Source organism: Penicillium citrinum, assembly GCF_028827155.1.
Source record: "Penicillium citrinum strain IBT 23319 chromosome Unknown utg000009l:1.0-4274883.0:1.0-4276374.0, whole genome shotgun sequence".
In the NCBI taxonomy this organism is placed as follows: Eukaryota; Fungi; Ascomycota; class Eurotiomycetes; order Eurotiales; family Aspergillaceae; genus Penicillium; species Penicillium citrinum.
Window position 1 is genome coordinate 621,560 of NW_026622694.1, and position 12,827 is coordinate 634,386.

The following is a 12,827-nucleotide window of genomic DNA, read 5'->3' on the forward strand; positions in this document are numbered from 1 at the left end:
GATTTTATTAGACTAATCTATATACTATATATATCTAATTGATATACAGAAAATATTATTGATAAACTGAATCAAATAATTTAATATTCTAAATATATTATCTATAGCAAATATAGTGGTAGTTAATATCAATATATTATTGTATTGTTGCAATTTTAAAACCAAATTCCTCAATAAAGTCCGGATATATATTTTTGTTAAATATTTATCCAGCAATTTTAACTAGATTGAACAAAGATCAATCCATCAAGATTGTATTATTGATAAAGATATTGATATTTCAACAGACTGATTTGAATATTTTAAATTCCTGTTGAAACAAAGTTTTCCGAAATATATTTACAATTATGATAAAAGCAGTTTTGTTTTAGATCAAAGCCGGTTTCAAAACATTATATCGGTCAAAAAATTTCGAATTTGAGTTTATTTGTTTGATTTAATTGATTTGTTATCGGTATTGAATATATATAATAAGTATTGGTAGTTGAAAAACAATGATCTATTTTATTTTATCGGAAACTGTTTATCTAGAATATTGATATACAGAAAAAAGTTTATCTATAGAATTACAAACTGCTGTTTTCAAAACTGAATATTTAAATAACAATTTGATTTTTAATTGATTAAAAATTTTCTAGCAAAATATTAAAAATTGTTTATCAAAAAAACAGTTCCAATTGTTATTAATAAATAATTATCAAAATTATTTTAACCGTAGAATTTTTAAATTATTGCAATTATCTAAATATTATTTTTGGGCTTTTTCTGTTTATACAATATATTTTGTTTAATTATTTAGTAACTTTTTATTCTGAATATTGAAACAGATTTATCGAATCGAAAATGATAATATTATTCAATGAAAAAATAATATCTATAATTTCGAAATTCTGTTTAACGTAATTCACGCGAGCGGATCACCTTCCCCCATTACAAAACTTCTACATCGATTATATCAACCAACATCTATTGATTCAATTAGATAATACAATTTTTATATAAAGTAATTCTGTGGCCAATTTGTCCATAATCACTGCAAATAGACAGAGCCCTTCTAGCCGGTTGAATCGGCTAATCAGACAGATCGATCTTCTTATGCGATACTATCTTATTAGCTTTTATTAGCTGATTTGGCTGCTGAGCTAGCTATAGACTCTCTTTGATTGATAGGTTTTCTTTATATACAATCTGTCTAGTTGATCGAGTGCGCTTTTGATATTTCTTTTTATTTGCTATATACAGATCGGTATTCTCCTTTGCTAGTAGTGCAGTGTTATACAGTGCTATATAGTGGTTCTTAATGATTTGATCAAGTATAAGTTTTGACAGTATAGACAGATTATATAATTGCTGTTTTAGGAGTTTTTTAGATATAGAAACTTGTTTTTCTAACTGAATTGCTGTTTTAGATATTTTTGAGATAAATTGGTTAGATCTGCTATTTGGTTGATTTGATAGTGGTAAAGATATTTGAAATAATATATTAAGTTTAGAAAATATTTGATTAGTATCAATTGATATAATATCAATAGCTGTGAAATTATTTTGAATAATATTTGATTGGAAAATTTCTAGCTATATATAAGAACAATCTGTAAGAAAATCAAGTTTGTCAATATAATTATAGTCTGTTTGAGTTAAATTGTTTATAAAATATCTATAAATATATTTTAGTACTGCAAAATATTTAATATTAAATAGTTATTATAATAGATAAAATAAATATAAAAATATATAAAATAGTATAATATTGTTTTTAGTATATATTTGATTGAATTGAGATATAAAATAGCTATTATCTATCAAGAATCAATAGCTGAAATTGTTTTTATATATATAAAACAATATATAGAATAAAAGTTTTTTAAAACTAGCAAAAATTAATTTTATCAATAATCCAATTATTATTTAATATTTCAATTTGCCAATTTTTTTAAAAATTTGATTTAAATCAGCTAGCAATATAAATCTAATTTTTGAATATAATACAAAATAGCAACAATTAATTATCAATATATATAATTTTGATTGCAGTAATTTATTTGTAATTATCAGATTATAATGTAATTCACAGTCGGTCGGGACACACAGCCGGTCGGGATATCCACTCCAAAATCGCATATTCCTACTATTTTATCTAATTCAACCACCTACTATACTATCAATTTGTATTGAATCTTCGCAGAAATTGGTCAATCAGAAGAGAAAAATTCTATTAGTTCTTGATGATCTTAAAAATGACCGTATCAAATCTATTTGTGCAGCAGCGAAACTATACAATCTATTTTGTTCCACACTACACACGCGTGTGTATAAAAGATCTTTACATATCAATAAATATTTATCAGATCATAAACTGACACAATACAAAGAGAGTTTGTTTACTAAATGAATTCTTTCTATGAATCTATATAGAGCAGTACCAAAATTCTCTATTGTATAAGAAATGGCCAATATTCTTTTTATAGTGTATAGAACAACTTCTCTATCAACTGTTGATATTAATTGGCCAACAATATTTGTTAAACAATATGATAAACTTAAAATATACTTTTCAAAATAATATAACTATCAGTGAGCTCTTAATGAGAATTCAAAGACTATAAAAGATTGATTTTTGATAGTACAATATATAATCGATAAGAACAGTATTCAATCAGAGAATATTTATAATTTCGATGAAACCGGTTTTGCAATAGATCTTATATCAGTACAGAAGATAGTTATATAAACAGAATACTATAATTGATGATCAATTCTATAGCCAGAAAATTATAAATGAATTACTATAATTGAAACAATCTGTTCTGATAGATCTTTACTTCTATTCTATATTATCTTCAAGAGTTAGATTTATATTGCTGATTGGTTTGAATCAAATCTCTCTAGAGATTGATAAATTGAGATATTGAATAATAGCTGAACTACTAATAAAATTGATCTATATTGGCTACAAAAGATTTTTATTCTATATTTATATTTATGAGAACAATTTTGGCTATTGATTCTTGATAGATATAGTAGTTATTTATTATCTCAATTTGATCAAATCTATACTAAGAACAATATTATATTACTATATATATATTTATATTTGTTATATCTACTACAACTATTTGATATTGAATATTTTGCTGTTTTGAAATATATATACAGTCGATTTGTAAATAATTTAGCCCAAACTAATTATAATTATATCAATAAATTTGAATTTCTAATAGATTATTTTTGTATATAGCTAGAAATTTTCCAGCCAAAAATTGTTCAAAACAGTTTTGCAGCTACTAATATTGTATTAGTTGATACTAATACAATATTTTCTAAATTTAATATCTCTCTTTGAATATTTTTACTATTATCAAACTGGCCAAACAGCAGATTTAGTCAATTTATACCAAAAATATCTAGAACAGTAGTTTAGCTGCGGAAATAGACTAAAATGATAAGATTTAATAGATTGGCGGTCAAAAAGCTTTTCAAATCTGTTGAAATTAGTGATTGATCAGATTCTTAAGAATTACTATTAAGCATTATATTATACTGTATTATTAGTAAAGAAAAACGCCGATCTATATATAGCAAATAAAAAAAAATATCAAAAGTATATTCGATCGACTAGACAGATTGTATACAAAGAAGGACTATCGATCAAAGAGAATCTATAGTTAGCTCAGCAGCTAATTCAGCCAGTTGAAACTGATAAAATAGTATTATATGAACAGATCAATCTGTCTAATCAGTCAATTCAACCGGCTAGGAGGACTTTATCTATCTGTAGTGGATATGGCCAAATTGATCATAGAATTATTTCATATAAAAATTGTATTATCTAGTTGAATTGATGTGTTTTGATTGATTTATCATATTTTAAATTTTTATCATGGAGGTAGATATCCCGACCGGCTGTGTGTCCCGACCGGCTGTGGATTATGTTAGAATCAATTACTGATTATAATATTCTATCTATATAACAATCTTTTGTAATATCATAAAATCTATTACAAAGTCTGTTTTATCAAAATTGTAGATATTTTTAGATTGGATACTGTTTTTATTAATTATATATTGTACTGTCAAAAACCACTTTTTCAAAGTTTTAGAATTCTTATAAAAAATATACTAATAGTTGTATTGTTTAGAGAAATATATTCAAATCTTATTGTATTGTTTAATAAAATTTGATATCCAATTAATATCAACAGTCGGTGAAGAAATAATTCTATATACTACAAAAAGAATATCAGCTATTTTTTGTATAGTAGAATATCTAGACACTACTCTATATAAATCTATTGAAAAAATCTATTGAATAAAGAAATTCTCTTCTAAATCAGTCAATTTATATAAGTTTGTATATATATTCTCGCGCAAAACTCGGTAATTAGCATATATATATAGTATACTATAGAGTATATTATATAGCTTCGCTGCTGTGTGCATAGATTTGATACAGTTATTTTTTATATTATCAAGTGCTAACAGAACCTTGTCTTTCTGGTTGACCGATTTTTGCGAAGATTCAGTGTGAATAGATAGTATAGTAGACTGTTGAATTAGGTAGGATAGAAAAAAGATACGATTTCAGATAGGGTGATCTGCTCGCATATATGATCCGCTCGCTTGTGAATTATATTAATAGATATCAAAATATGAAAAATGATATAATATTGTTTTCTATATATAATTGATCAAATAGAAATATAAAATAATTATTATAGTTATCAAAAATCAATAGACAAAATTGATTATATATATATAATAATATATAGAATAAAATATTTTTCTAATCAATATAGATCAGCTTTATCAATAATTCAACTATTTATAAAAATTTTAATTTATCAAACTATTCTATAATAACTATTTTATTTTTAGAAATTATATATAGTTATCTATATATAGTTTCAATTATAATAATCTATTTCTGATTATTTAACTGAAATATTGATTTTTGACTATAGTATTCGGTTCTAGTAACAATTTTTTGAAAAAAAATATAAAATCTATTGCAAAATCTGATTTATCAAAATTGTAAATATTCTTTATATATTTATTATTCTGATCAATTATATTTTATATAATAGTAAATCGGATTCAAAAAATCTTTGATTCTTTATTTAATAAATACTGATAAATGTTGAAAAATATAATTGAAATTTATTATATCATTGAATAAAAATTGATAGTCAATTTTTGTCATCAGTAAATAGTGAATAACTATTATATATTTTAATTAGAATATAAATTAGGTTTTGTATAGTAATTATTCGAGAAATTGTTCTATACAAATTTATAGAGATAATTTATTCATTACATAAATTTTTTTGCAATTGAATCAGTTTATAATCAGTTAAACAGCTATCAATATATAAAGATAGATTACTAGTATATATATACAATATAGTATAGAAAATTTTGTATAGTCTCTAGCTGCACAAAGAGATTTGATACAGCTATTTTTAATATTATCGGGAACTAATAAGATTTTGCTTTTCTGATTGGTCAATTTCTGTGAGGATTCAGAGCAGATTGGTAGTATAGTAGATGGTTGAAGTTGGTATATAGATAGGGAGACAGAAATTTATATAGGGTGATCGGGACGGCCGAGTAATCGGATCGGCCGGGAATTATATTATAATAATATTTATGGTTAATATTTTGTTGAATATTAACAAAATTGTTCTAATTATAATTTTATATTATAATCTCGGAAACCGTATATATATGTATATTTATATTCTCTAAAACAGGTATAAGTTTAATACATATATGAATATTGTAGATATAAAAAAAAGATGTAAATCTATCTACTAAAAAAATACCAGAGTTTTGTCTATAGTATTTAAAGAATATGATAACCGAATTAATATATTTATCAGAAAAATAGATTTAGAATCCTGTTATTTCCAAAAATAATTAAATATATAATTATAGATTCAGACCAGTGATAAATCTGGAAATTTTGGATAGCTGAAATTTCTAGTTTTATATTTTTTCGTCAGGTAACTATAATCGTAGCTGAAGTAAAATATATATTGGATAATTATAGAATTATATTTGTAGAAACAATCACTAGAATTGAAAAATTGTATATAAGATTATACAGTTTCATGATTTTCTGTATATTTGAATCATAATATAATTCCCGGCCGTCCCCGGCCATATCTTATATCCTATCCAAAATCGCGTTTTCCTATCTATATTCTATCTTCAATCATCTACTATACCACCAATTCGCACTAAATCTTTGCAAAATTTGGTCAATCAGAAAAGCAAAAATTTACTAGCTCTTGATGATATCAAAATAGTCGAATCAAATCTATCTGTGCAGCAGTGAAGTTATATAATATTTTTTATACAATTTTAGCTGACTGCACAAAAAATATATTTGTATATATTGGTCACTGTTCAACTGACTATAAATTAACTAAATTAAAAAAGGAATTCTTTATCAATCGAATAATTTTTATAGATTTATATAGGATAGTATCCAGATCAGTAATTGTAGAAAAAAGTATTAATATTTTTGTACTATATATAATAGCTATTCTTTATTTACTGTTGAAGAAAACTGGTCATCAATTTTTATCAACTGTTTTTCTGACTTTTGTATATATTTTTTGCGAAGATATAATTGTTAAAAAATTTTAAACAAAAATCTAAAATCAGTTCGGCAGTGATTTGTGATTATATAAAGTATAGTTGACAAAAATAGATATAATCAGAGAATATTCACAATTTTGATAAAGAGTTATCTATATATATACTACTATACATCTTCACAGAATCAGAACATAGACCATTATATATCTATATACCGGATTTGGATTTGATTTTTTAGATATCAGTATTTTGCTAACAATATAGATTTTTTTCCAAACAATCTATTATTCGACGGTATTATCTCTGAAGTATTCTGTATACTATATAAGCTAGTTTTTTCATTTTTCTCTCTAATTTCAATATTTTTATTGTATAATCAATCTACTACATCAAAACTTTATTCTATATATCTCTTTCGATATATTTTTTGTCGATATAGAATTGTTTCAATTTTATATTTTTGCTGATTTCTGGGAAAGGGAATTGTATATTATTTGACAATTTAAAATGCAGAAAAAAAATATTTACTACAAAATTCATTAGTTCGATACAGAATATTAAATAAATACTAATTCAATTAGTATATCGAATTAAAAAGTATATCATGTAGATACTATTATTATATAATGTTTTATATATATCTAGCCGACGTTTTTGATAGTTTCTGGAAATATATATATTATAAATTCAACTACATTCTAACTTGAAGTCAATAGATTAAATCAGTTTATCTAGATTGATTTATTTGTTGTTTCTCATAACTTTTGAACTGTAATTACTATTAACTATATTTAGATAATAATTCTTCAAAATCGATATATAAATATTTTATCCATAATTGATAAAAAATAATTTTATTTATAATCTATATTTTGTAAAGCTGATGAACTAGTATTGATATTCTATTCTAGTTGTATAGAATGAATGTCTTTTATATATACATCGATTTAGAAAGACAATAGGTATTTTATAACTCAGTAACATAGAGAAGATAATAATTTGATATTATTTTTAATTATTTACTGATAATTGCTAACCGATTGATATAATAGTATCTATTTTGATTTTGGAATTTATGTCATAGATATCAATCAATTATTGTTATATCTGCTACAATATAAGTTATAAATTTATTTTACATTTTCCAGATTCACGATCGGGGATTTCATACTATTAAAGAAAAGAATTCGATCAGTTAAAGTCTGAATACAAGATATTGATCTACTCAATGATCTTGTATTTGTTATCAAAATATTCCCAGAAATTATAACAATACTATTTATAGTAAATATGATAATTGTAAAGATATTCGATCTTATTGAACTATTCTTGATGTAAATTCTCACAAACAACGGAAACCAATATAAATTGATTTATTGATACAAGACTTGCCAATAAAAAACAAAGAATACAACAAATAGTAAAAAATATAAATTAAAATAGAACAAAAATTGAAATTTTCGATTTTTCACGATATTGATTATTCGACTGGGAAATTAGAATCCGGATCAGTTGAAATTCAATTGCCATTTTACTCTTTTATTTTAATATAAAGATAGTTACAGTATCGAAAAAATCGACAAAACAATTGCTTTATAAAATGTTTCGGTTGTCTATTTGTCTGAATTAGATAGAAGCAATAAATAGTATAGAGATCCTTCGATTCAATTGTAATATTGAGATTGTGATTGATACAGAATATCGATCAAAGAATCTTGGATATAGCCATTTGGCTTTTGGCAATAATATAGTAATATAACAAGTCGGAAAAGAATAAAAATAATATCAATCGATTTGCTGCGAGATAATGAACAAAATAGTAGATTGGCAGTATATATAAAAACCCAAAATTCAAATATGTATTTTGCGAAGAGGTGTTTATAATCTGTATAGTAAAACTAGTCGGATTTTATTTTCGGTACTATTACAATACTATTTTCCGGATAAAGATAATTAATTTTATCGACTTTTTGGATCTGAATAGTAATCTTTATATTTCAGGCAATTTCTTATTTTGTTATTTTTCATATCTATTGTCTCTATTAGAATTTTCTTTTACTTACTATATTATATATTAATAACTACTGCTATTGTTAGTATTAATCAAATCCAGTAAAATATCTCCGTTAACTTTTTTGTTTTTGTATTTTCTAGAACCAGAATAAGAATTGTTACAACAGTAAAATTATCACTTTAACGGATTCAAATAACAAAATCGAGACTACAGAGAAATGCTTTTCATTATAATTGCCGAAAATGATATTTATATCATTATTTCGATGTTTTACAACAGATTGCGATTTGCATTATTATTATTACTATTATTATTATTACCATTATTATTATTATGATGATGATGATGATGATGATTATCCAATTTCCGAATCCACTATCGAATCTCTGTCTTCCTAGACTGATACTAAATGGATATAGAATACTATAATGGAAATATAAAAATAATATTTTTTTGAGAATTAATTTAGCCAATCCGTTAAAAAAATCCATAGATCAAAATTCTGCTCTATCCGTTTTAAATGTATTCTATAATATTTTGAATCCAGGTTATATATCAATATGAGAATTAAATCGATTCGTCTATATTCTATTGATTATTTGTACGACCAGTTGCAATAGAATAACAATATATTTATTCGATAAAAAGATACAAAAAATAGAAAATTTAGCTATCCGAAAATCTCAGATTTACTCATAGATCAAAATTATAAACATATATTCTACTATATTAGGGAATAAGCTATTCAATTGCAAACCTAGTTTTCCCATAGAATGTTGCCACTAAAAGTAATAATGTTCTATATCTATTTTTCGTTAATGAACAGTTTAATCTGGTTATCCAATTTATCGATAATGATACAGAATAAATTTATTGTGATTCCCAAAATATACCATTTTGGGTACAATATAGTACAGAATTATAGCGAGAATAGTTCTTTTATTGTACTCAAAAATATTAGCTGTATATAGTATATCAATTTACAATTTGCTGGATTAAAGTATCAGTAATCTATTTAGTAAAATAGAAAATTACAGATTTGATTTAATAACAAAATATAGTAGTTATATTCAGTAATTAGATATTTAGTTGTCAAATAAATTTGGTTTTCGATTTCCTTTAGATACTTTTTTGCTGGAAATTAATATATACAATATATTGTACAGTTCTATTTAGTGATGATCAATACTATTTTGCATTATTTCTAAATAAAGTGAGATCAATTCAGAAATTGAATTGAAATTCTTTCGATTTCGATTCACTACATAAATCGATTATAAATTATAGTTTTTCAGGATTTTCTAATTTCTAGCCCTCTCTGAATTCTATATCTCGATATAACTGTTGAAACGATTATTCAGTCTCTCAAAGCCAAATTTATTGCCTATTCGAAACCTGTTGTGTTTAAAATGTTTTCGAATAATTTTACTATAAAATATAGGCAATCTATCAAACTATTTCTGAATCACAATTGTATTCTTATATTATATTCTCTGATAATTATATCAACAACTAAATTAATTTGCAATTATATCTTTATAATATTTAATAAAGATTGAGATTCAATTAATATCAACAATCGGAGAAGAAATTGTTCTACAGCTTGCAAATAGCAAATTAGCTATATCTTTAATCATACTTGGCCGGAGAGAATTTTTATATAGATCTATAGACAATATCTATTCAATAAGCAATTTTTCATATTGAATCAATTTATAACTATTTGTATATATTTTATATCAAAATTGATAATAACCGTATAGTCGATTCTGAAAAATAGTATATAGTATATAAAAGCAGTATACAGTTTTACAAATAGAGAAGATTTCCTTATTTTTTATAGCTTTGACAGCTAATAGAATTCTATCTTCTTGTTCGACGGATTTTTGAGTCTTTTGAGATCGAATTGGTGGCATGGCAAGTGGTTGAAGATAGTAGAAGATTAAATGGGGGACGCAACCGCGTTAGATGGCCGACTCGCCCGTGGATTACGTTAATAAAACAGATTTCCAACAATACTAACATTTCCAAAAGCTTTTGTATTTATCTACTGTATATACCGTAATTCCTGGTCGAGCAGTTAACCGACAGCCATTGGATTACTTTACAATCGATTAGGTCAACGAACATCCATAAATTTAGCTAAATATAACGACTTTTACATATATTGATCTTGTGGCCGATCTTTCTATACCCACTATATCTAGACAGAGCCCTTGTAACCGATCCAGCTGCCTGATTGGACAGTTCGCTCTGTGTATACAAATCTATCTGAATAGTTTTATCTAGCGATTTCAGCTGCTGAGCAAGCTGTAGATCTTCAACAGTTAAACTCTCTTCGCAGAATATTTAGTAGACCGATTGTATTTCTGGTGTTTCTTTTTATTAGCTGTATGATAATAGGTGTCCTTCTTTGCTAGTAAAATACTGCTGTATAATACTAGATAGTGTTATTTTGATTATCTGGTCTAATATCTGTTTTGATGGATTTGAAGAACTATTTGATCACTGTTTCAGTAGATCTTTTACTATATAAGTTTGTTTGATTGGTTGAATAACAGTTTTAGATATTTGTGGTATAAATTTGCTAGATCTATTGTTTGGCTGACTGGTAATAATAGAATTTGTAGAGATTATAGAAAAAATATTTAGTTTTGAAAGAATTTTATTAGAATCTAATACTATTAAATTATTAGCTACAAACCTATTTTTGACAATAGAATTGATTGATTGAAAATTTTTTAGCTATATACTGATAATTGTTTAAAAAATAGTTGTATATATATATATATATTTAATCACTGCAAAATATTCAATATTTAGTGATTATAATTGATAGAATAAATATATAAATATACAAAATAATATAATATAATCTTGTTTTCAGTATAGATTCGATTAAATTGAGATATAGAATAATTATTATAATTATCCAAAATTAATAATGAAAACTAATTTTGTAAATATAAATTTACATATAGAATAAAATATTTAATTCAAATAATTATTTTTTGTATTAATATAAAATTTTACAAAAATAATTTTCTTGCAGTTATAGATATTCTCTGATTGAATACTGTTTTATCAATAACATATTATATATTTGTAAATCAATGTTATGGTAATTTTGGATTTTTATTTAAAATATTTCAAGAATTAAAATATTTTGAGAATTATATACAAAATTTATTACATTAGTTAATAATAATTGCTATTCGATTTATATTTATAATAGACTAAAACTGAGATCTATATACAATCAGTAAAATATTAGTTATTTTTGTATAGTAGAAAATTAAAATATTGTTCTATATAAATTTATAGAGAAAATCTATTCAATAAACAAATTCTTAAAATAATTATACAGACAGAATACTACAATCAATATTATTTTCTATAATCAGAAAATTATACATAGATTATTACTATTAAAATAATTTATATAGATAATTTTTTATTATTATATTTAATTTTTAAAAATAAAAATTGGTATTATAGATGAATTTGATAATCTATCAGAAAATTAATAATTTGAAGTTTCTAACATAATTCCCGGTTGACCTGCGCACTCCACCAGAGTATATAATTTCAAGATCGATTATCTCCATCATTACCCATAATATTTTCTATTACTATCAATTCTTATATTTATTGATCTTATGCTCAATTATTCCATATCCACTATATATAGAAGATAGCCTTGTATATAATAGATCTGTCTGATTAGGCAATTTATTCTGTATATACAATACTACTCCACTAGTTTCTTTCTTCTGATTTAGCTACTCAGCTAGTACTAGATCTTTTTCAACCGATGGATTATTCTAATAGAAAATCTACTGATATAACTGATTGTATTTTGGTGTTTCTTCTTATTTGCTATATATAGACTCGTATTATTTTGAGCAAATAATACAGTATTATATGAAGCAAGATAGTGATCTTTGATAGTATTGAACTATTTGACTGTTGTATTAGTAACTATTTAAATAAGAATATTTACTTTGGCAATTGGATTACTATTCCAGACATCTTTGGTATAAATTGACTAGATCTACTATTTGATCAGCTGTTTGATAATATAGAATTTGTAAAGAGATATTTAATTTTGAAAGAATTCTTTCTGCATTGATTGATAATACTAGACTAGTAGTCATAAAACTATTTTGAATAGTATCTAGTTGAAAAATTTCTGATTGTATATACTGAT